The sequence below is a fragment of the Bos taurus genome, chromosome 17 (genome assembly GCF_002263795.3).
Source record: "Bos taurus isolate L1 Dominette 01449 registration number 42190680 breed Hereford chromosome 17, ARS-UCD2.0, whole genome shotgun sequence".
Lineage (NCBI taxonomy): Eukaryota > Metazoa > Chordata > Mammalia > Artiodactyla > Bovidae > Bos > Bos taurus.
Window position 1 is genome coordinate 22,717,825 of NC_037344.1, and position 25,712 is coordinate 22,743,536.

Here is a 25,712-nt window from a genome sequence, read left to right on the forward strand (position 1 = left end):
TATTTCATACATGTATAAATAACAGCAAGTATGAAATTGTCTACATACAAACTGTAGTGGAAAAAGAAGGTAGTCAAATTCACCAACCCATTGTTTATTTTTAAAATAGCTATTTGCTATTGCTTGATTGACAGGCATTTTCATATAATTAGCTGCTCAATTAAGCACAATGTGTTTTTATTCAAACTGGTTCCAAGTAAAAGAGCAGTAGTAGCAATACATTTCAGGAAGACAGAACATAACCTCTAACAGGACATAGGAACTGTAATTAGAGTTAATATTTGGTATTCATAATTTACACTGATTAAGTACCTTGTTTTATGACATTCTATTTCCATAATGTTTTGTATCTTAGAGAAATGTTGAATAGTTTGCTATCTTCTATATTAGTGCGTTCATTTTATGTAGCTAGAAGCATATTTCAAAGAGTATTTTGAATAAAAGTCATTCATGATACCATTTGCCTCAGATTTACATTTTGGTAAATTCACTTTTTATCTAATATTTCCAGTAGATTTTGCTCAATTTTACTGACAGAAAGTGTATTAAATGTATTTTTTAGAAACACATTTAAACAAAATTCTCACTTGATTAGTGGCTTCTAATATTTTTAAATTAACTTTTACTGGAGTATAACTGATTTATTATGCTGTATTATTTTCTGCTGTACAGCAAAGTGAATCAGTTATACATAAACATATATGTATTCTTTTATATATTCTATTCCCATATAGGTCATTACAGAGTATTGAATAGAGTTTCCTGTTCTATACAGTAGGTCCTTATTAATTATCTATTTTATATATAGTAGTATGTGTATGTCAACCCTAGTCTTCCAATTTATCCCTCCCTCCATGTCCCACTAATAATTTAATTTGTACCATTTTTCTGGATTCCACATATAAGCAGTATCATAGGATATTTGAATTTCTGACTTACTTCATTCAATATGACAATCTCTAGGCCCATCCTTGTTACTGCAAATAGCATTATTTTATTCTTTTACAGTTGAGTAATATTCCATTCCACATACATACACACCACATCCTCTGTGTGTGTGTGTGTGTGTGTGTGTGTGTGTTGGTTTAAACCAGTTAGAGTTTCATTTTCTCTTGTGATAAAGAAGATGGGAGGTAGATCGTCTAAGGCTAGAATGGAAGCCCCACCAACCCTAGAGACTTGGGCTCTTTTCCTTCTTTAGTCATCCCAGTGTGTGACTTCTATTCTCAGGTTTTCCTCAGGAGTCCAAAGTGGGGGTTGGAATGCCAGGAAACTGAACTGTGTTTTACTTAGAAGAGAAGGAAGGAGAGGACAGAGGGCTTCCCTAGAAGCCCCACCTAACAACTTGTGGCATCTGATGGGCTACACCTCTAGTTGCAATATGGCTGGGGTTTTGCTTTCTTGTTTTGTTTTTAAATTGGGCACATTTATCAAGGTTCTATAACAAGGAAGGCAGAGAAAATAAATTTTGGACTTAAGTGCCATAAAATGTGGGCTTCCCAAGTGGCACAGTGGTAAAGAACCCTCCTGACAAGCAAGAGATGCAGGTTCAGCCCCTGCCTCAGGGGGCTCCCCTGGAGAATGGCAACCCACTCCAGTGTTCTCATCTGGGAAACCTCATGGACAGAGGAGCTTGGCAGGCTACCGTCCATGGGGTCACAAAAGAGTCAGACACGACTAAGCAACTAAACAGTAAAGCAGCTGTAAATTACAGTTTTTCAGATTAGAACTGTGGTGTTGGTAGCAGGTAGAGATAGGGATATATTTCTGGTTTTCTTTCCTATTTGCAGTAGTCATTTGGAAAATACAAACAAGGTGGTATACGCAATTTTTAAAAAGTTAGAACTTTACTAAGATTTCCAGCTTTTTCTTATCCACAATTTCAAGTTATAATTGATAAGACTCTGTAAATTCATAGTATTTAAACTGTTTTTTTTTTCAGACTTTTATAATTAAGAGCAAAAGAAACACAGAAGTGGTGTTTAGATCAAATAATTTTCTTCCTTATTCTTTATTCTGAAATTTTAATCTGAGGCTTTTTTGAAAAAGTATTTATTTTTTTAATTTAATTTTAAAATTTAACTTTACAATATTGTATTGGTTTTGCCATATATCAACGTGAATCCACCATAGGTGTACACGTGTTCCCCATCCTGAACCCTCCTCCCTCCTCAGCTAAGTACTTTACAATATTGTAGTGGTTTTTGCCATACATTGACATGAATCAGCCATGGGTGTACATCTGTTCCCTATTCTGAACCCCCCTCCCACCTCCCTCCCCATCCCATCCCTCAGGGTCATCCCAGTGCACCAGCCCTGAGCACCCTGTCTCATGCATCGAACCTGGACTGGCAACCTGTTTCACATATGATAATATACATATTTCAGTGCTATTCTCTCAAGTCATCCCACTCTTGCCTTCTCCCACAGAATCCAAAAGACTGTTCTATACATCTGTGTCTCTTTTGCTGTCTCTCATATAGGGTAATCATTACCATCTTTCTAAATTCCATATATATGTGTTCAGTTCAGTTCAGTCACTCAGTTGTGTCCGACTTTTTGTGACCCCATGAATCACAGCACTCCAGGCCACCCTGTCCATCACCAACTCCCAGAGTTTACCCAAACTCATGTCCATCGAGTCAGTGATGCCATCCAGCCATCTCATCCTCTGTCATCCCCTTCTCCTCCTGCCCCTAATCCCTCCCAGCATCAGGGTCTTTTCCAATGAGTCAACTCTTTGCATGAGGTGGCCATGGTATTGGAGTTTCAGCTTTAGCATCAGTCCTTCCAATGAACATCCAGGACTGAGTATACTGTATTGGTGTTTTTCTTTCTGACTTACTTCACTCACTTTGTATAATAGGCTCTAGTTTCATCCACCTCATTAGAACTGATTATAATGTATTATTTTTAATGGCTGAGTAATATTCCATTGTGCATATGTATCACAGCTTTCTTATCCATTCATCTGCCAATGGACATCTAGATTGCTTCCATGTCCTGGCTATTATAATCTGAGGCTTTTTATCTGTAAAACATTACTCTCAGATTTCCTTTTCAAAGAGGAAATGTTCATTATTAGGACTTTCATTTATCTTTTAAGGAAATATATAAAAAGAATATTTGAATCAAATTTTCATAGAATTTCCTGAGTTATAAGTATTTATGGTTAAAATCTTTCTTTTTATCTCAGTTTCTTCAGTTGTAAAGTAGATATAGTTATTCATTCATTGAATATATACCTGTGGGCTTTTTATGTGTTGGATACTTTATATGTGATAATCAGTTTTGTCTCATTGCTAACAAAATAATGGGGTAATATGTAACAAATTATTTATGGAGTTTGTTACTCACTGAGTACTTTTCCAGTTAAATTTCTTTTCATACAAGAAAACCACATTTGGTATATTGGGTAAAGAAACTTAAAACTCCTTCTGGAATAATGAGATACAGATACTTCAACTAAGTAAACATTACACATAGCAAAACATATATTGTGAATCTTTACATATAAAGATACTAGAAGAAAAATAGTAATATTTTTCCTATATAAGAATAAACAATATATATGAAATGCCTTTATGAAAGACAGCACTTCCCCCTAGCAAGCTGAGGGAACTCTAAAATAGATACATTTGCAGCAAATATTCTTCTAATTTATATTAATGTAGCTATATTACTGCTTCCCTAATTACCATGTCTTCTTGAACCATTCTTCTTTTGATGGGAATTTAGGTTGCTTCCATGTGTGCGTTTATCAGGTGGCGCCAGTGGTAAATAGCCTGCCTGCCAACACAGGAGATGCAAGAGATGTGGATTTGATCCCTGGGTCAGGAAGATCCCCTGGAGTAGGAAATGGCAACCCACCCTAGTATTCTTGCCTGGAAGATTCCATGGATAGCTGAGCCTGGCAAGCTACAGTCCATGGGGTTGCAAAGAGTTGGACACGACTGAGCACACACACACACCACATACTGGCTACTGTAAATAGTGCTGTTGTGAAAGTGAAGTGACTGCATCTTTTTGAATTATGGTTTTCTCTGGATATATGAACAGGAGTGGGATTGCTGATCACACGGTAGCTCTGTTTTTAGTTTTCTAAGGAACCTCCATACTGTTCTCCATGGTACTGAACCAAGTTATATTTCCACCAACACTGTGGCAGGGTTCCCTTTTCTCCACATTCTGTCTCCAGTATTTATTGTTTGTAGATTTTTTGATGAGGATCATTCTGACCAGTATGGAATGAAACCTCTTTGTAGTGTTGATGTGCATTTCTGTAATAGTTATTGATGTTGAGCATCTTTCCAAGTGCTTTTTGGCCATATCTTTTTTGAATAAATGTCTGTTTAGATCTTCCACCCATTTTTTTTTTATTGAGTTCTTTTTTGTTTGATATTGAACTGCATGAGCTATCTGTATATTGTAGACATTAATCCTTTGTTGGACAATAATCCCTACATTTGCTTCATTTGCAAATATTTTCTCAGTCCTGAGGGTTGTCTTTTCATTTTGTTTATGGTGTCCTTTGCTGTGCCAAAGCTTTTAATTTGGTCCCATTTTTTAATTTTTGTTTTTATTTTCATTTGTCTATGAGGTGGATCAAAAAGCATCATGCTGTGATTTATGTCAAAGAGTGTTCTGCCATTGTTTTACTCTGTGTTTTATAGTGTCTGGACTTACATTTAGTTCTTTAATCCATTTGGTGTTTATTTTTGTGTTTCGTGTTAGGGAGTGTCCTAATTTTATTTTTTTACATGTAGCTGTCTAGCTTTCCCAGCACCACTTATTGGGGAGGCTGTCTTCTCCATTGTATATTCTTGCCTCTTTTATCATAGATTACATGACCAGACAGTGATCAGATTACTACATCCTGTCAACTTTTGAAATGAGATGCAGTGACACACAAAATCAGAGCATTTATCACTAACCGGCAGGCAGGCAGCCTCTATTGGTTAGAAAGCACGTTTGTTCTCATTAGAAGTTCAATATGATTGCTGAGCTTAATCTTATTCAAGTGTAAATTTTTACATGTTATCATTACTTTCATCTGTACTTCCTAATAAGAGACTTTAAATCTTAAAACAAGGTTTTCAAGTAATAGCAAACTTACAATAATTTGCTTGCATTTTTCCAGCTTGTGCCCTATAATTTATTTACCTTTAATTAGCAGGTTGTCCCTGTCTTTGGGCTTCCCGGGTGGTGCTAGTGGTAAAGAATCCTTTTGCCAATGGAGGATACATAGGTTCGATCCCTGGGTTGGGAAGATCCCCTGGAGTGGGAAATGGCAACTCACTCCACTATTCTTGCCTTGGAGAATTCCAAGGACAGAAGAGCCTGGTGGGCTACAGTCCATGGGGTTGCAAAGAGTCAGAAATGACTGAGACTGAGTACACATAAGCCCTGTCTTTGCGATATATAGCTATTAATAGCAACAGTCAGCAAATCAATTATATCTAACATTAACTTAATTTTAGTGGTTTATTAAATAATTCAATATTTTACCTATCGTCCAATTTTTTTAATAATTCAAAATTTACTTTTTACTTAAACCAACATTTACTTGGAATGCTAAATCATTCTAATTGAACTTTAAGGTAGTTTCTTATAGTAAGTATTATCTGATTGAATATATTGTTTTACCTCATAATCAGATCATACAAAAGTCTATATACTTACATTTTGTTGCTTATATTTCAGGATAGCTTCCTTAAACATTTCATTTCTTACTAGCTCTATTTATTGTTATGGAATTATTTATCTAGCAGATGTATATATCAATTCATTTGTATCAGTAACTATATAATGTATACATATACATATATATATATATATATATATATATATATATATAACATATGTATTTGAGAGTTAGAGGATGATATATCAGAAATGCACAAATTAAAATTAAATGTCCATATAGTATTGTTTGAGTAAGATGCATGAGATTAACCAATTGTACATCAATTATACATGATTATATGTAATTATATATATATTATGTATATTAGATAACACATATAATATAAAACTGTAAATTTATAACAGGTATCTATGTAGGATTATATATATATATATATGTGTGTGTGTGTGTGTGTGTGTGTGTGTGTGTGAGTGAAAGTCACTCAATCGTGTCTTACTCTTTGTGATCCCATGGACTATACAGTCCATGGAATTCTCCAGGCTAAATTACTGGAGTGGGTAGCTGTTCCCTTCTCCAGGGGATCTTCCCAACCCAGGTCTCCCATATAGGAGGCAGATTCTTTGCCAGCTTAGCCACCAGGGAAGCCTATGTGTTTGTATATACAATTATATATATATATGTGCCTGCATATTATGTATCTATATACACACACACACATATATATAAAACAAATTCTACACCATGTTAAAATATGATTTTCTCTTTTTTTTTCTAGAGGGAAACCAATAAATTCTCTTAAAGGGAGATGAAACAGATGCACTGCTTAGTAAGATTACACAGCAAGCACATTAGATGTTAGCTCATTAGTATGACTTAATTAACTAAATATATTTAAATGTTTGTCATTACTAAAATGTTCATCTTGTATACTAATTTGCAAACACAATGATAGACATCATTTTCATAATTTGAGTAATTAAAAGATCCTATATTTTAGTCAACTCATTGAAAAAAGTACAAATTTTAACCTTCTGACACAGCTTCATTTTCATAGTTCTGGTAAGCAGTTCTTTAAAAAACATTTGCCAGCATTTTGGATATCAGATTTGATATCCAAAAAGAACACACAAGTGATATTTGAAGTTCTTAGTAAGTAATATATTTTTATACGTACTCTAAATAATTACTTTTGGTTATAAAATAATTTTAACCTATTTGTGATTTTAAGTATTTAATATTTTTCTAACAAATGTCAGATGAGTAAAGAACGAATAAGACAGCAGTCTACAATGATGTGATATGACTTTTGGTTCCTCAATATTCTTCGTATATTAACCCATATATGTGGAATCTAGAAAAATGGTACTGATGAAGCTATTTGAAGGGCAAGAATAGAGACGAAGATGTAGAGAACAGACATGTGAAGTGGAGGAAGGGGAGGGTGGGCCGAATTTGGAGGTTAGAATTGACGTGTATACACTACCATGTATCTAGTGGGAACCTGCAGTAAAGCACAGGAAGCTCAGCTCGGTGCTCTGTGATGACCCAGATGGGTGGGATTGAGCGGGGGCTGGTCAAAGAGAGAGGAGATATATGTATACATCTAGCGGATTCACTTCAGTGCACAGCAAAGACTAACATAACATTATAAAGCCATTATACACCATTAAAAAAAAGTGAAGGTAGGTAAACTTCACTTTTAACTTAAACTTCACTGTTAAACTTAAACTTTAAACTTCACTGTTAACTCCCCCAATCACCCTGAAATAGTTATTTCTAATAAATAAATGTTAAAAAGTGAAAAAAATTACAAAATGTAACTAAGATTATCTCTATTGAGATCATATTTAAATTTCTTCACTATTTTATTTAAATACCTAACTCCTTTAAAAATTGGCTGTTTCAGTTATCAATAACTGCCAGCAAACCATCCTCCAATTTTGAGCTCTATAATAATTTACTATTTCTCATGATTCGGAGGGAGGACTTTTGAGTACTGTCTTATCTTGTTTTCAGTTAGACTGGGAGCTTGTTAGATTGTGCAACTGGGTCTCTTTATCTTTGGTTCTTCATGGCAAGATGGATGTAGGGCAGTGCTGCAAATAGATATAAGGTGAAACTTTCTGGGGCCTAGTCTCTAAAACTCATGCAGTGTCACTTGTCTGTCATTATTGGCCAAAGTAAGTTACAATGATAAGCCAGATTGAAGAAGCCTGGAAATAGATTTCACTTATTTTTGGGTAGATCTGCAAAGAAATTGTGGCCATGTTTAATGTACCCAATAAATTAGCTTTTATTGTGGCAATATTACATCTTCATTTTTACTTTATATTTGAAGGTTGAAATCTAAAGGATAGATTCCCATTGCTGGGAAAATACCTGTGTGATATTGGTGAATTAACAACCTTTTCCAATTCAGTTCTCATATCCGCAATGCTATAAATATTAACTATATCTCCTTTAAGTTATTCTGTAAATGAATTAATATAAATGCATAGAATGCCTATTTCAGTATCTGACATATCAGCTCTAGACAATGGTCCTTAGATATTTCCAATAGCTTTTATTTCAGTTTTCAAGAAATTATACTTATAAACATTATGGACTATAATTTTATTCTTACTTGGCGTGCATAAGGCCTGCTATTATAAAGAAAAAACTTTTTCGGTACCATGTTTGTAAATTAATATTTAAATTTTACTCTTTCTACTAATACTTTCTCAATTTTCTGGATAAAAACAAATATTTCATATTTACTCACTGCAAACATGCTGTTTACTTACAAATTTTAAATGTGAACCTGCTTGAATCTTTCCCTCTGCATCATTGCAATCTTCAGGGTAAAGGACTTAATATTGCTGGTATGCTCAACCCTACCTTGTGCCATATTTTTATACCAAACTTCAGGATCGAGAATGTCCTGGTATTAAGTTTATAGTGACCCTGGAACCATTGCCTCTCCAGTTTTACTAATTAATGATTAATCACCAATACTTTGGTTTAAGTCTATCATGTTATTATGGACAAAGTTCCCAAAGATTAAGCCTCTAGATTATTCAGACTATCAGTAATTATGTATTAGTATATTTTCTCATCTGAATATAATTTTGACTTTACTAAAAATGATCACAAAACCCATATCCCTACAATATACACATAAAGATATACCTATATACAGATAGAGTCCTTATCTGGCAAACCCTATTTTTACTGTAAAATTTACCTTAAAAGTTAAATGTTTGGATTACCGCTTACAAATTTCTTGACTTTTCCATTCCCACTACTTCCAACAAATACCATATAAGAAACTAGATTATGTTACTTGTACTCTAGTGTTTTTCCACTGCATTTTTAGACTGTATAACACCATCTTACACATACATCTACTTTCCTCACTACCTATACCTTAGTTTATGGGAATCTAGTTTTAGACAACTTAAATCAACATTTCTTGGTCTATAACTTCTTTACAAACAAGAAGCTCAATAAAGGGTTAAAGAAAGAGTGGTTCTATTAGAATTTCATTTATCATTTTAAATACTGTTAGGTAAAACTTCTAGTTTAATCAGTATGTACTACTAAATAGATTTTCTTGAGTAGGAAGATACTTTAGCATTCCCCAATTCCAGTAACGGAATATTTGAGAAAACAAAAGGAGTTTAATTAATGTGACGATCCGAGAGGACCAATTGCTTTATTCTAACCATTTCTGAGTAACCAAGACATATTTGTTGTTTTCAAGTAGTGAACTAAAGGTATATTTACATTTTAAAATGTATTTTGAAATGCATAATATAAACCAGTAGTCTATATTTAAAACAAAATTATTGTATATGCAAAAGTACAACTTTTGTGGTAGGAAGTAGCAATTATTCATCACATAGTAAAACACATTAACTTATCTCCACTTACTCTGATAGCAAAGGAGTTATGTTCTTTACACAATTATGACAGTCTAAATCATATTATATAGATAATGTGGTAGTTAGAGTGCACAAAATAAAAGTATTCAAATTTTTAAGATTTCAAAATAATCAAACTATTCTCATTATACCTACAGATATTCTAGTGTCCTATCTAGAAAATGATGAATCTATGCAATGACTAAATAGAAAATAAAACAAATCACATGCAAAATTGGAAGTAATTAACATTAATTTTACCATTTGGTTCATTAAATTGTATTTTTACTGGAATAAATTGGAAACAAAAATCAGTGGCACACGCGACAAACTTGGACAGATTTCACAAACATGCTGGTGGAAAGTGGTTGGACACAAAGAAGTTCAGAATGCATAACTCTATTACATGAACTTATATAGGTGAAGCTGATCAATAATGAAAAGAAAATTTTTAGCTGTTTCACAGGCAAGAGGTCTGTAAGGGAATGGCATGCCACGGTGACTGAATTCACTTGTTACAGGGACTATTCTCTTTCAGCATGAGACATATACCTTAATAGGGGTGGGAGTCAGATTGGTCTGTCCATTTGTATAATTAAACAGTTATGATATGCATATTTCATTATAGATATAGATATATAAATGAAAAACATAAAAATAATTTATGAAGGCGTAGGAATAAGATGGGGCTTCCACGGTGGCACGGTGGTAAAGAATCCACCTGCCAGTGAAGAGATGAGATTCGATCCCTGGGTCAGGCAGTTCCCCTGGAGAAGGAAAATGGCACCCCACTCCAGTGTTCTTGCCTGATAAATCCCATTAGCACAGGAGCCTGGCAGGCTACAGTTTGTGGGTCACAAAAGAGTTGGACACAACTTAGTGACTGAACAGCAACAAGAAGAAGTAAGGTGAAGTTATAGGAGATACAAGAAAGGCAAATGATAATTGACAGGTTGCTAAGAGATGGGTATATATGGGTCGATTGTATTTATTTAGTTATTTTTTGGGCTTCCCTGGTGGCTTAGATGGTAAAGAATTCGTCTGCAATGTGGGAGACCTGGGTTCAATTCCTGGGTTGGGAAGATCCCTGGAGAAGGAAGTGGTAACCCACTCCAGTGTTCTTCCCTGGATAATCCTCATGGACAGAGGAGCCTGGGGGGCCACAGTCATGGGGTGACAAAGAGTCAGATACAACTGAGCAACTAAGCACAGCACAGCCAAGTTATTTTTCATATGTCTGAATTTTTCTATAATATAAAGCTTTACATTTATTTAAATATTCAATTTTTAAATACATTTTAAACAAATATCAAGCTTTCCTCCTCACTCTGAAACACTGTCAAAGCTCTGAGAAGTGGTGTTGTCCATTATTATGGTAAATAACAGACTATCTTATCAGCAAGTTGTGTCAGTAATGTGTGGGAAGCTGGCACCAACATGATGCATAGTAGGAGTGTAGTGAGATTGTTTTCTTCTCTGTGAAGCAAATAATTATAATCTGACTGAAGTGTGTTTTTAGTAAGGTTTTTAAAGAATTGTCATACTATGAAATAAAATGTAGTAGTAAGCTTTAAAAATATCAACACAATTCAGGATGAGTGAAAGATATGTTGTTGGGGCATTAAAGCATTTTAAATATACCATCCTGAAGCACACATTAGAAAAACTGTATAAGAAATCTGAAAATTGAAAGAGATTTGTATAGATCATTTATTTTTTTAAGTAAATATCAAGAATTAGTAAATTTCCAGAATATCTTCAGAAAAGGAAGTTTTCTCCGAGATACTGTAATTTTGCAATTGTGATAATGTAACTATTTTTTTGAAAGTCACTCAGTCATGTCCAACTCTTTGCAACCCCATGGACTATAGTCCATGGAATTCTCCAGGCCAGAATACTGGAGTGGGTAGCCTTGCCCTTCTCCAAGGGATCTTCCCAACCCAGGGATCACACCCAGGTCTCCCGCATTGCAGGCAGATTCTTTACCAACTGAGCCACAATGGAAGCCCAGGTATACTGGAGTGAGTAGCTTATCCCTTCTCTAGCAGATCTTTCCAACTCAGGAATAGAACCAGGATCTCCTGAATTGCAGGCAGATTCTTTACCAACTGAGCTATCAGGGATTGATATAACAATTAGGAATAATGATTCAGAGCTTGAAAACATGAGCATAAAATCAATAGATACCTGAATCAATTATCAGAACAAGAGCAAAAAATAAAAAACAGTAATGATATGGTAGATATTAATCCAATTAAATCAATAACCATATTAAATATCAATGATCTAAGTGTACCAATTAAAAGAGATAATCAGAGGTTGCCTGAGGCTTGTGTGTGATTGGGAAGAAGCATGACGAAACTTTCTTTGTGATGGTAATATTCATAGAACTTTGTGTAGTGAAGGAAATGTCCTATATTTGTTCTATATCCTGATAAGGGTTTGGGCTGCATTTGTCAAAACTTGCACAATAAGTGTAAGACTTGTGCATTTTCTTATATATAAATTTTACATTAGTACAGTAAGCATAGACTAGTTAATTTTGCATGTTGAAGTGTTTCAATGTGAAACATACTATTGTCTGCAACTTTGAAATGTATTAACAAAAGATGGATTGATGAATGGGGGGATAGATAGGTAGTGTGTTAAAACAAATACAGCAAAATATTAACTGTAGAATATTAATGGTAAGTATATGGTGTTTATTGTAAAAGTCTTTTGATCACTCTGTATATGTTTAAATATTTTTGGAATAAAATGTTTGGAGTATCAGTGACTGAGAGGAGAGAGGAATGGGGAGTTATTGTCTAATGGATACAAAGTTTCTGTTTCAGAAAAGGAAAGTTTTCTGGAAATGGTGACAGTTATACAATGTTTGAATGTACTTAATGGTAATGGATTGTGCAGTTAAACATAATCAAGATGGTGAATTTTATGTATATTTTACAACTTGAAAAATTGAGAGAAAAAAAAGAAAAACTGCTCCCCAACTATGTTTTCTACAGAAAACCTACTTTAAAAATAAACACATACAGTTTAAAGATTAAAAGTAAATGGTGCAGAAAAATATACCATTAATAAAAATACCACCATTAATAAAAAATAAAGCAGGAATGGCTATATTAATTTCAAACATAGACAATTTCAAAATAAAGAAGATTACAGGGATAAAGAAGAGCATTTTATAATAATAAACCAGTAATTTATCCAAGAAGACATGCAAGTGTACTCAGTCACTTCAGTCGTGTCTGCATCTTTGAGACCCTGTGGACTGTAGCCTGCCAGGCTTCTCTGTCCATGGGATTCTCCAGGCAAGAATACTGGAGTGGGTTGCCACACCCTCCTTCAAGGGATCTCCCTGACCCAGGGATCAAACCCACTTCTCTGATGTCTCCTACCTTGCAGGCAGATACTCCACTGACCAAGCCACCAGGTAATTTTTTCCCAACTAGTTTATCATCTTTAGGTGAGAATTTACATACAGTAACATACACAAATTTAAAATTTTCCATTTAATGACTTTCAACAGATGTGTATTCTTATATAATGCAAATCACACAGAGGTAACAAACATTCTGTTTTTTTTTCTTCAAAAGACCTAACAATTATTAATGTGTGTATGCCTAAAACAAAACAATACTACATGAGGCAAAAATAGACTAGACCTGAAACTGATAACCACTACCACAGTAGGAATGTCAATGTCCCTCTAACAGAAATGGACATATCCAATAGGCAGAAAATCAGGATACAGTTTAACTCAACAATGCCATCAATCAACTGGATGTAACTGACATCTATAGACTACTTCATCCAACCATCTGTTCAGTTCAGTCACTCAGTGGTGTCTGACTCTTTGCGACCCCATGAACCACAGCACACCAGGCCTCCCTGTCCATCACCAACTCCCAGAGTCCACCCAAACCCATGTCCATTGAGTCGGTGATGCCATCCAACCATTTCATCCTCTGTCATCCCCTTCTCCTCCTGCCCTCAATCTTTCCCAGCATCAGAGTCTTTTCAAATGAGTCAGCTCTTCCCATCAAGTGGCCAAAGTATTTGAGTTTCAGCTTCAACATCAGTCCTTTCAATGAACACCTAGGACTGATCTCCTTTAGAATGGACTGGTTGGATCTCCTTGCAGCCTGAGGGACTCTCAAGAGTCTTCTCCAACATCACAGTTCAAAAGCATGAATTCTTCTGCACTCAGCTTTCTTTGTAGTCCAACTCTTACAACCATCCATAGCAGAACACATATTTTTCAAGCTAACATGAAACCTTCACCAAGATAGTGTGTTTTATGGCCTTGAATATAATCTAACACATTGAGAAGAACAGAAACATAGAACATTTGTCCTCAGGCCACAATGATTAAACTCAAAAGCGATTAACAGAAAGATATTGAGAGACTCTAAAATATCTTGGTATTAAATGACACACCTTTAAAATGACACTTAGGTATAAGAAATCTCAAGAGAAATTTAAAAAATATTTTGAAATACATGAAAATAATTTACCAAAACAATTTATCAAAATTTGTGGGATGCAATGAAGCAGTGTTTAGAGGGCACTATAACTATTTAAAAGTTGAGTCAGCAATTAATAAGCTTCCAAAACAGAAAGCACAAGGTTCATATGGATTCTCTTTTGAATACTATCAAACATTTAAAGGAGGTATTATATCAGTTTTCTACAGTACATTTAAGAGAATAGAAGCAGAGAGAACAACTTTCTTATTTGGTGATGTCAGCATTAACCTGCAACCAGAAACAAAGGCATTATTAAAAAAAAAAAAAAAAACTACAGACAAATGTCTCTCTTGAACATAGACACCAGAATCATCAACAATATTAGAAAATCAAATCCAAAAATTATAAAAATACTTATAAACCTTGATTAAGTAGAATTTATCCCAGGTGTGCCAGGCTGTTTCAGCATTGCAAACATCACATCAAGATAAAGAAAAATCACATGATCATATCAATAGATGAAGAAAAATCATTTGACAAAATTCAACTCCTATTCATGATGAAAGCACTCAGTAAACTTGGAATAGAGGGAGGTTTCTCATTTGATGATGAACACTATCCACAAAACAAACTATAGCCAAGTTTATAGTGAGAAACTTGATACTTTTCTACAAAGATCTGGCACAGGGCAGTGATGTCTTCCCTCATCTTTTTCAATTTCATAGTGAAAGTCTTTGCTTAAGCAATTACGCAAGAAAATGAAATGAAAGGTATATAGACTGGGAAGGAAGAAATAATTTTTTTTGTTGTTCAGATATAGTCTGTATATGCAATGAAATACTATTTGTCCATAAAGAAACTGAAATAATGCAGCAACATGGATAGAAATAGAGATTATCACACTAAGTGAAGTTAGATTGATACCATATAACTTATGTGTGAAATCTAAAATATAACACAAATGAACTTATCTATGAAACAGAGTCACTTCACAGATAGAGAAAATATACTTGCAGTTGCCAAGAAGGGGAGGCAGATGAGAATGGATTGGGAGTTTGGGATTAGCAGATGCAAACTCTTATATATATAGAATGGATAAACAGTAATGTCCAACTGTATAGCACAGGGAACTATATTCAATATCCTGTAAAAAACTATAATGGAAAATAAGATGAAAAATTATATATATATATATATATATATATATATATATATATATATGTATAACTGAACCACTTTGCTGTAGAGCAGGAATTAACAACATTGTAAATCAACTATAATTTAATAAAATGCATTTTTAAAAATGTCTTTGTTTACAAATGACAGCTCATCTATGGAGAAATCCAAAAGAATAAAAATAATCCTTATGGAACTAATAAGCAATTATAGCAAGGCTGCAGGATACAAAGTATACACAAGTCAAATGCTTTCCAATATAGTGACAATAAACAAGTGGAACAAAACACAATGGCATTTATATTAGCACCCACAAAAATGAAATTGATATAAATCTAACAAAATATTACAGTATCTACAGAGAAAAAGTATAAAACACTGATGAATGAAATCAGAAAACAACTAAATAAATGGAGACATATGCTACATCCATGGATAGGAAGACAACACTGTCAAGATGTCAATTCTCACCATCTGATCATTCAATGCAATCCTATTAAAAATCCCAAAAAGTTATTTTACTGGATATATTCATAGATTCCAAAATTTACATAAAGAGGTAAAAGATACAGATAGCCAACACAATGTTTAAAGGAGAAGAATGAAATTGAAGGACTGACTGTGTCAAACTTTAAGATTTCTTAGAAAACTACAGTATTAAAGACAATTTTGTACTGGGGGGGTGGGGCGGAAACAGACAAATAGATCGGTGGAACAGAACAGAGAACCCAGAAACTGATTCCCATAAACACTGTCAACTGATCTGTGACAAAGGAGCAAAAGTTGTATAATAGAGTAAAGGCAGTCTCTTTAATACATGTTGCTGAAACAACGTGACATCCACATGCAAAAAAAAACTTATTACAGATATTTACCTATGCCTTTTTCAGAAATTGATTCAACATAGATGCTATGAACCATGGATGCTATGAAACAAAATCTATGAAGCTCCTAGAAGATAACGTAAGAGAAAATCTAGGTGACTTAGATATAGTGATACCTTTTTAATACATCAAAGACACAACCAAAAATGAAATAATTGATGAGCAGACTTCATAAAATTAATATATGCCATTCTACAAAAGATAGTGTTGAAAGAATAAGGAAAGCCACAATCTGTGAGAAAATGTTTGCCAAAGACATCAGATAGAGGACTGTTTTCCAAAATATACAAAGAACTATTAAAACTCAACTTCCAGAAAACAAATTATCCCATTGAAAAATGGACCAAAGACTTTCAAAAGTTATTTCAGCAAAGAGATACAGATGGCGGATAAGCATATGAAAATATGTTTCAATCATATGTCATCAGGGAAATGCAAATTAAAGCAACAGTGAAATACCACTATACACCTATTTAAATGGTCAAAGTCTAGCACACTGATAACACCAAATGCTGACAAGGATGTAGACAAAAGGGATTATCATTTATTGCTTTATTGCTGGTCAAATGCAAAATGGCACAGCCACTTTGGAAGACAGTTTGGTAGTTTCTTACAAAACTCTGCATACTCTTACCGTGAAATTGTGATTCTTGGTATTTTCCCAAAGGAGGTGAAGACACCTACACATGAATGTTTATATCAGCTTTATTCACAACCACCAAAAGTTAGAAGAAACCAAGAGTTCCTTCAGTAGATGAATGGATTTAAAAAACCGGACATCAGGCAATGGGATATTATTCAACAATAAGGGAGATAAGCTATTTAGCCATGAAAAACATGGAGAAACCTTCAAAGCATGTTACAAGGAGGTAAAAGAAACCAATCTGAAAAGACTACAGACTGTATGATTTCAACTACATGGCATTCTAGAAAAGGCAAAACTATAAAGTTAATGAAAAGATAAGTGGCTCCCTAGGGTCAGACTGAGAGATGAATAGGTAGAATACAGAGGATCTGTAGGGCAATGAAAATATTCTGCATATTATGATGATGAATTTATATTTGTCCAAACCTAAGCATGTACAACACCAAGAATAGTCCCCAAGGTGAACTATGTACTATTTAGTTTGATTCTTGGTAAAAAATTGCATTGCTCTGGTGAGTGATGTTGATAATACGGGAGACTGCATATGTGGGAGCAGAGTATATGGGAAATCTCTGTACTCAATTCTGTTGTAAACCTGAAACTGTTCTAAAAAATTGTCTTACAGCAAATTATCATCTATGTTTCTCTGTGTCTATCTCTATTTACTCATGTATATATCTATTCTTATTTAATCTAAAGTAATCTTTAATGGCAAATTATAGTAAAGAAAACATTATACTAAAGTTTAGTATAATTTAGTACATGATATAAATTCATTTTTCTTTTTATTAAATGTAAACATCACTGAAATGATTTTAAAAGCTGTGTTAGCTATGGTGTGATTTCAAATTTAGGCCTTACTTTTATTTATTTATCTATCCATTCACCTTCTAACTTCTAGCAGCAAATAAGCATAAGTAAAAATTTACAATTTTTTTTATGAAAGGTTAAATACCATCATTTTAGGGTGGCTAAACTTGAGGAAATGTTAAAAAAAATAAGTTTTGTATTGTTTTATCCTTTTCATAGCTTTAGCTACTCAAAGGAGAAGGCAATGGCACCCCACTCCAGTACTCTTGCCTGGAAAATCCCATGGACAGAGGAGCCTGGGGGGCTGCAGCCCATGGGGTCGCTAAGAGTCAGAAACGACTGAGCTACTTCACTTTCACTTTTCATTTTCATGCACTGGAGAAGGAAATGGCAACCCACTCCAGTATTCTTGCCTGGAGAATCCCAGGGACGGTGGAGCCTGGTGGGCTGCCATCTATGGGGGTTGCTCAGAAGCAGACACGACTAAAGTGACTTAGTAGCAGCAGCAGCAGCAGCTACTCAAAAATTATATTTAATGACTGGGGAAAAAAAGCAGGAAACTTGGACCTACATTATATCTACTCAATATCAGATAATTTACTTCCTATTGTAAACATACTTAATACTCATACCCTTATACTAAAAAAAATGTCCTTTTTTAGAAACCTAATGAGTTGACCATGTATCAGCTAGTAGATACTATTTTTATGTCTTTTGATTTTCCAAAGAAATTCCAAATTATTAGAATAATGTGGTGTGGTAGATTGATTATGTTACTGGCTCCAGTTCTTCACCCCAAACTGTATCCATGCCAGTTGTCCTATGACGATGCTATTTTTTACCAAAAACAAACAAAAAAGCAAAATATATTTTCCTGCTCCTTAATTTTGAATTAATCCTTGAGACATGTTTTAGCTTATAAGATATTAGGCCCATGTAATACAGAGGATGTTCAAAAGGACCTTCCTGATTGACTTTTCCACTCTTATTTTTCTGTAGTTATTTGAAAACTTGTACCTCCTAAGCTGTAGGACAGCAAAAGGAGACATGCGGGAGACACAGGTTTGATCCCTGGATCGGGAGATCGCCTGGAAAAGGAAATGACAACCCATTCCAGGATTCTTGTCTGAAAATTCCCATACACAGAGGAGTCTGGCAGGCTACAGTCCATGGGGTCCCAAAGAGTCAAACACAGCTGAGAACCACACAGACATACATGAGTGAGCCCAGCCTGATTAATTAAGCCCAGACTAATGAGACTCAGGAGTTAATAAATGTTTAGTACCATGTACCACGGAGATTTTGTAGTCCTTTATAATGCAGCTTTATTGCGATAGCAGATATCTGATAAATACAGGATATTACAAGTGCTAAATGCATTTAAGTTTTAAAATCATATTAACTTGTAAATCTTCTCTGACATCATGTATGTAATAAGTTGACATTAACTCACTGCTTTAAAAAGACCATTTTTCATTGTTATGCATATTTTTCTTCAATCCGAGATTTATTTATGTGTCTGCCTAATTTTCTACCCTTTTTAACCCTCTCTCACATGTAAGAAACTAGTGCAAAATTTCAATCAGCTTTCTCTGCAACTTGACTCTTCTTGCACTTTCTCTTTAAAAAATTTATGTGGAGACTTAGATGCTTGAAAAAGAAATAGAAGTGATATTCTTCAGTTTCTCTAAGAAAGTAAAAGCATATATATACATTTAGTGAAAGCTTTATGTTCTTTTCATTTTATAATGCTATAAACAAGGTTCTACCCAGTTCTGAAATGTGCAAGATTTAGTATGGCAGAAGGCATTCTATTGCTTCTGGAGGTTTTCTTAAGTATTCTATATATTAACTATAACAGCTATAGTTTGATTATTGTGAATGTAATACCTACATTTACCCTAAGCAGTAATCATAGCATTCTATCTGAAAATATTTTTATAACATATTAATTTTAATAATACATCCTCTCAAAAGTATGATCATACAATTCTAATTTGTGAAAATTAGGTTAAAAAGCTGCTATGATAAATATATTGAATGTATGTAGTAGCATTTATTAAATATGATAAATATTCACCTGAAATAATCACAGCATTGTTAATCAGCTGTATTGCAGTACAAAATAAAAAGTTTAAAACATACATATTATACATATAATACCAGATAAATATTATTTCATCAATTTTAAGTAACCTACATAATCCTATGTCAAAAATTGCTTTTACTTTTTATCTTTTAGCTTTGTTCTAGAAACAAATACCTTCTTATGCTTTACTTTCTGTATTGAAGGCAAAAAAATCACTTTTTCATCCATATGACAGTGATTGTAATAGCATTCATTTGTAACCATTATGTACCACTGTTTTCAAGAGCTGAGCTTATTACATAACCTTTTTATTGCATTTCATATTATTTTGAATGAACCACTAAGACTCTCTGTAACACCCATTTCTATATAACTTTTGAGATGACTCTAACTTAAATATATGTAAATATATAAATATATTATTTTAATAAAATTTAAAACAAACAAAACTTGTAGTCTTTATCTTACTTCAGAGCCCTGACTCCTAAATTTTCAACTACAAGTGTATGAAGAATTTTTGTAACTTCTTTTATTTACTTTTTATGCAGAAAAGCAACTGACTTTGCAAAAAATGTCAACTTTGCATCTTAGATTTCTATGTAGACGCTTTTTTTTTTTTAAACAAACAGAGGAATTTAAATTAGCACTCTAAGTAGATGGTAATAAACACCCTGAAATACATGCACTTGTAGAGTACAATAATTTGACTTGGATTCTTTTGCCCAGACTTTTCTGTTCATAGTGTCTTCATAACATCTGAATTCACTCTGATCTGTGCAGCTGCCCTCTCCTAAGATATTTGGCTCTCAAAAGGTTATCCTCATTGACCATAGGCAAAACATTATCTGACATAAATTGTATCAAAGTTTTCTTAGGTCAGTATTCCAAGGTAATAGAATTAAAAACAAAAACAAACAAATGAGACACACTTAAACTTATTAAACTTTTGCACAGCAAAGAAAACCATTAACAAAATGAAAAGACAACCTACAGACTCAAAGAAAATATTTGCAATGATGCAACCAATAAGGGCTTAATTTCCAAAATATATGAACAGTTCATACAATAGTAAAAACCCAATCAAAAAATGGGCAGAAGATCCAAATAGAAATTTCTCCAAAAAACATACAAATGGTCAATAGGCACATGAAAAGATGTTCAACATCACTAATTATTAGAGAAATGCAAATCAAAATTACAGTGAGGTACCACCTTACACTGGTTAGAATAGCCATCATTAAAAGGTCTACAAATTGGATGGACCTAAAGATTGTCATAATGAGTGACATAAGTCACACACAGAAAGACAAATATATTTATATGGAATCTAAGGAAAACAAGGGTACAAGTGAATTTCTTTACAAAAGTAGTGTCACAGATGTAGAAAGAAAACACAGTTACTGGGAATAAGAAGGGTAGAAGGGATAAATTTGGAGATTGGTACTGAGATATACACACTACTAGGCAATGGCACCCCACTCCAGTACTCTTTCCTGGAAAATCCCACGGACGGAGGAGCCTGGTGGGCCACAGTCCATGGGGTCGTGAAGAGTCGGACACGACTGAGGGACTTCACTTTCACTTTTCACTTTCATGCATTGGAGAAGGAAATGGCAACCCACTCCAGTGTTCTTGCCTGGAGAATCCCAGGGATGGGGGAGCCTGGTGGGCTGCCGTCTATGGGGTCGCACAGAGTCGGACACGACTGAAGCGACTTAGCAGCATATATATATATATATATATAATAGATAACTAATAGCTTGCTGTATAGAACAGAGAACTCTGCTAAATATTCTGTAACAGCCTACATGGGAAAATAATTTTTTAAAAAGTGAGTATATGTACATGTATAATTGATTCATTTTGCTGTACACTGGAAACTAACACAACACTGTAAATGAACTATACTCCAATAATTATTTTTTAAAGTCTGCAAATAACAAATGCTTGGAGAAGTGTAGAGAAAAGGGAACCATTCTGCATTGTAGGTGGGAATGTAAATTGGAACAACACTATGGAAAACAGTAAGAAATTTCTTTAGCAAACTAAAAATAGATTTGTCTTATGATCCAACAATCCCACTCCTGTGCATGTATCTAGACAAAAGTCATAATTCAAAATGATACATACACCCCTAGGTTTATATCAGCGCTATGCAAAATAACCAAGACATGGAAACAACAGATGAATGGATAAAGTACATACACACACACACACACACACACACACAATATAGACAAACACAAAGGAATATTATTCAGTATAAAAAAGAATGAAATAGTGCCATGTGCAGCAACATGGATGGACCTAATGATTATCAGACTAAATGAAGTAGGTTAGAAAGAGAAAGACAAATATCATATCACTTATATGCAGAATCTAAAATATGAAACAAACTAACATATCTGCAAAACAGAAACAGACACACAGACATTGAAAAGAGAATTGTGGTTGCAAAGGAGGAGGAGAGTTGCAGAGTGATGAATTGGGAGTTTGACATTAACAGATGCAAACTATGATATATAGAAAAGATAAACAACAAGATCCCGAGCTACCAGGGACACACCAAACAAGATACTACTATATAGCGCAGGGAACTACATTCAATATCCTGTAATAAACCATAATGGAAAGGAATAGGAAACAATATACTATATGTATAACCAAATAATTTTTCTGTCTAGTCCAAATTAATACAACATTGTAAATCAACTATACTTAATAAAATAAAAAATTTAAAAGATCTTGTCTATTGCAGTGAAATTACAAATACTGTGGAACACACTGAGAAAGATGCTGGTTTAAGTGGGTCTTCTGTGCCAATACTTGTACAATTTTGCTAATTTTCAGAACTAGAACTATGTATTTTGCATTGTTCAATCACAATGAAAACAACTATATATATACTGTATATGATGCATGGAGATACAACATAGCTCTAAAATCTGATGTTTAGAGGAGAATTCCAAACTTAACTTTCTGGAATGACTGGTGAGTTTTTCTGCTATTGTCTCTTTTCACAAAGCTTTACCAGCTTATTTCTGATGTTCTTTTTACTCTGTCTTCTATTATAATAATATATTTAAGAAAGAGATCATATTTTTTATTAATTTATTTTTTATAGAAGGATAATTGCTTTACAGAATTTTGTTTTTTGTCAAACCTCAACATGAATCAGCCATCAGTCAGTTCAGATCAGTTCAGTCGCTCAGTCATGTCCAACGCTTTGCGACCTCATGAATCACAGCACGCCAGGCTTCCCTGTCCATCACCAACTCCCTGAGTTCACTCAAACTCATGTCCATCCAGTCGGTGATGCCATCCAGCCATCTCATCCTCTGTCGTCCCCTTCTCCTCTTGCCCTAGACCCTCCGAGCATCAGGGCCTTTTCCAATGAGTCAACTTTTTGCATGAGGTGGCCAAAGTATTGGAGTTTAAGCTTCAGCATCAGTCCTTCGAATGAACACCCAGGACTGATCTCCTTTGGATGGACTGGTTGGATCTCCTTGCAGTCCAAGGGACTCTCAAGAGTCTTCTCCAACACCACAGTTCAAAAGCATCAATTCTTCAGTGCTCAGCTTTCTTCACAGTTCAACTCTCACATCCATACATGACCAATGGAAAAACCATAGCTTTGACTAGACAGACCTTTGTTGGCAAAGAAATGACTCTGCTTTTCAATATACTATCTAGGTTGGTCATAACTTTCCTTCCAAGGAGTAAGCGTCTTTTAATTTCATGACTGCAATCACCATCTGCAGTGATTTTGGAGCCCCCCAAAATAAAGTTTGACCCTGTTTCCACTGTTTCCCATCTATTTCCCATGAAATGACAGGACCAGATGCCATGATCTTAGTTTTCTGAATGTTGAGTTTTAAGCCAGCTTTTTCACTCTCATCTTTCACTTTCATCACAGGCTTTTTAGTTCCTCTAAACTTTCTGCCATAAGGGTGGTGTCATCTGCCTATCTGATGTTATTCATATTTCTCCTGGCAATCTTGATTCCAGCTTGTGCTTCTTCCAGCCCAGCGTTTCTCATGATGTACTCTGCATAGAAGTTAAATAAGCAAGGTGACAATATACAGCCTTGACGTACTCCTTTTCCTATTTGGAACCAGTCTGTTGTCCATGTCCAGTTCTAACTGTTGCTCCCTGACATGCATATAGGTTTCTCAAGAGGCAGGTCAGGTGGTCTGGTAGTCCCATCTCTTTCAGAATTTTCCATGGTTTATTGTGACCCACACAGTCAAAGGCTTGGTATAGTCAATAAAGCAGAAATAGATGTTTTTCTGGAACTCTCTTGCTTTTTCCATAATCCAGTGGATGTTGGCAATTTGATGTCTGGTTCCTCTGCCTATTCTAATACCAGCTTGAACATCTGGAAGTTCACGGTTCACGTATTGCTGAAGCCTGGCTTGGATAATTTTGAGCATTACTTTATTAGCATGTAACATGAGTGCAATTTTGCGGTAGTTTGAGCATTCTTTGGCATTGCCTTTCTTTGAGATTGGAATGAAAACTGACCTTTTCCAGTGCTTTGGCCATGCTGAGTTTTCCAAATTTGCTGGCATATTGAGTGCAGCACTTTCACAGCATCATCTTTCAGGATTTGAAATAGCTCAACTGGAATTCCATCACCTCCACTAGCTCTGTTCGTAGTGATGCTTCCTAAGGCCCACTTAACTTCACATTACAGGATGTCTGGCTCTAGGTGAGTGATGTGATTATCTGGGTCTTGAAGCCCTTTTTTGTACAGTTCTTCTGTGTATTCTTACCACCTTTTCTTAATATCTTCTGCTTCTGTTAGGTCCATACCATTTCTGTCCTTTATCGAGCCCATCTTTGCATGAAATGTTCCCTTGGTATCTTTAATTTTCTTGAAGAAATCTATAGTCTTTCCCATTCTGTTGTTTTCCTCTATTTCTTTGCATTGATCACTGAGGAAGGCTTTCTTATCTCTCCTTGCTATTCTTTGGAACTCTGCATTCAGATGCTTATATCTTTCCTTTTCTCCTTTGCTTTTCACTTCTCTTCTTTTCACAGCTATTTGTAAGGCCTCCCCAGACAGCCATTTTGGTTCTTTGCATTTATTTTCCATGGAGATGGTCTTGATCCCTGTCTCCTGTACAATGTCACAAACCTCTGTCCATAGATCATCAGGCACTCTATCTATCAGATCTAGTCCCTTAAATCTATTTCTCACCTCCACTGTATAATCATAAGGGATTTGATTTAGATCATACCTGAATGGTCTAGTAGTTTTCCCCACTTTCTTCAGTTAGTGTCTGCTTGGCAATAAGGAGTTTATGATCTGAGCCACAGTCAGATCCCAGTCTGTTTTTGGTGACTATATAGAGCTTCTCCATCTTTTGCTACAGAGAATATAATCAATCTGATTTCAGTGTTGACCATCTTGTGATGTCCATGTGTAGATTCTTCTCTTGTGTTGTTGGAAGAGGGTGTTTGTTATGACCAGAGCATTCTCTTGGCAAAACTCTATTAGCCTTTGCCCTGCTTCATTCCATACTCCATGGCCGAATTTGCCTGTTACTCCAGGTGTTTCTTGACTTCCTACTTTTGCATTCCAGTCCCCTATAATGAAAAGGACATCTTTTTTGGGTGTTAGTTCTAAAAGGTCTTGTAGGTCTTCATAGAACCTTTCAACTTCAGCTTCTTCAATGTTACTGGTTGGGGAATAGGCTTGGATTACCGTGATATTGAATGGTTTGCCTTGGAAATGAACAGAGATCATTCTGTTGTTTTTGAGATTGCATCCAAGTACTGCATTTCAGACTCTTTTGCTGACCATGATGGCTACTCCATTTCTTCTGAGGGATTCCTGCCCACAGTAGTAGATATAATGGTCATCTGAGTTAAATTCACCCATTCCAGTCCATTTTAGTTCGCTGATTCCTAGAATGTCAACATTCATTCTTACCATCTCCTGTTTGATCACTTCCAATTTACCCTGATTCATGGACCTGACATTCCAGGTTCCTATGCAATATTGTTCTTTACAGCATCGGACCTTGCTTCTATATCCAGTCACATCCACAACTGGTTATTGTTTTTGCTTTGGCTCCATACCT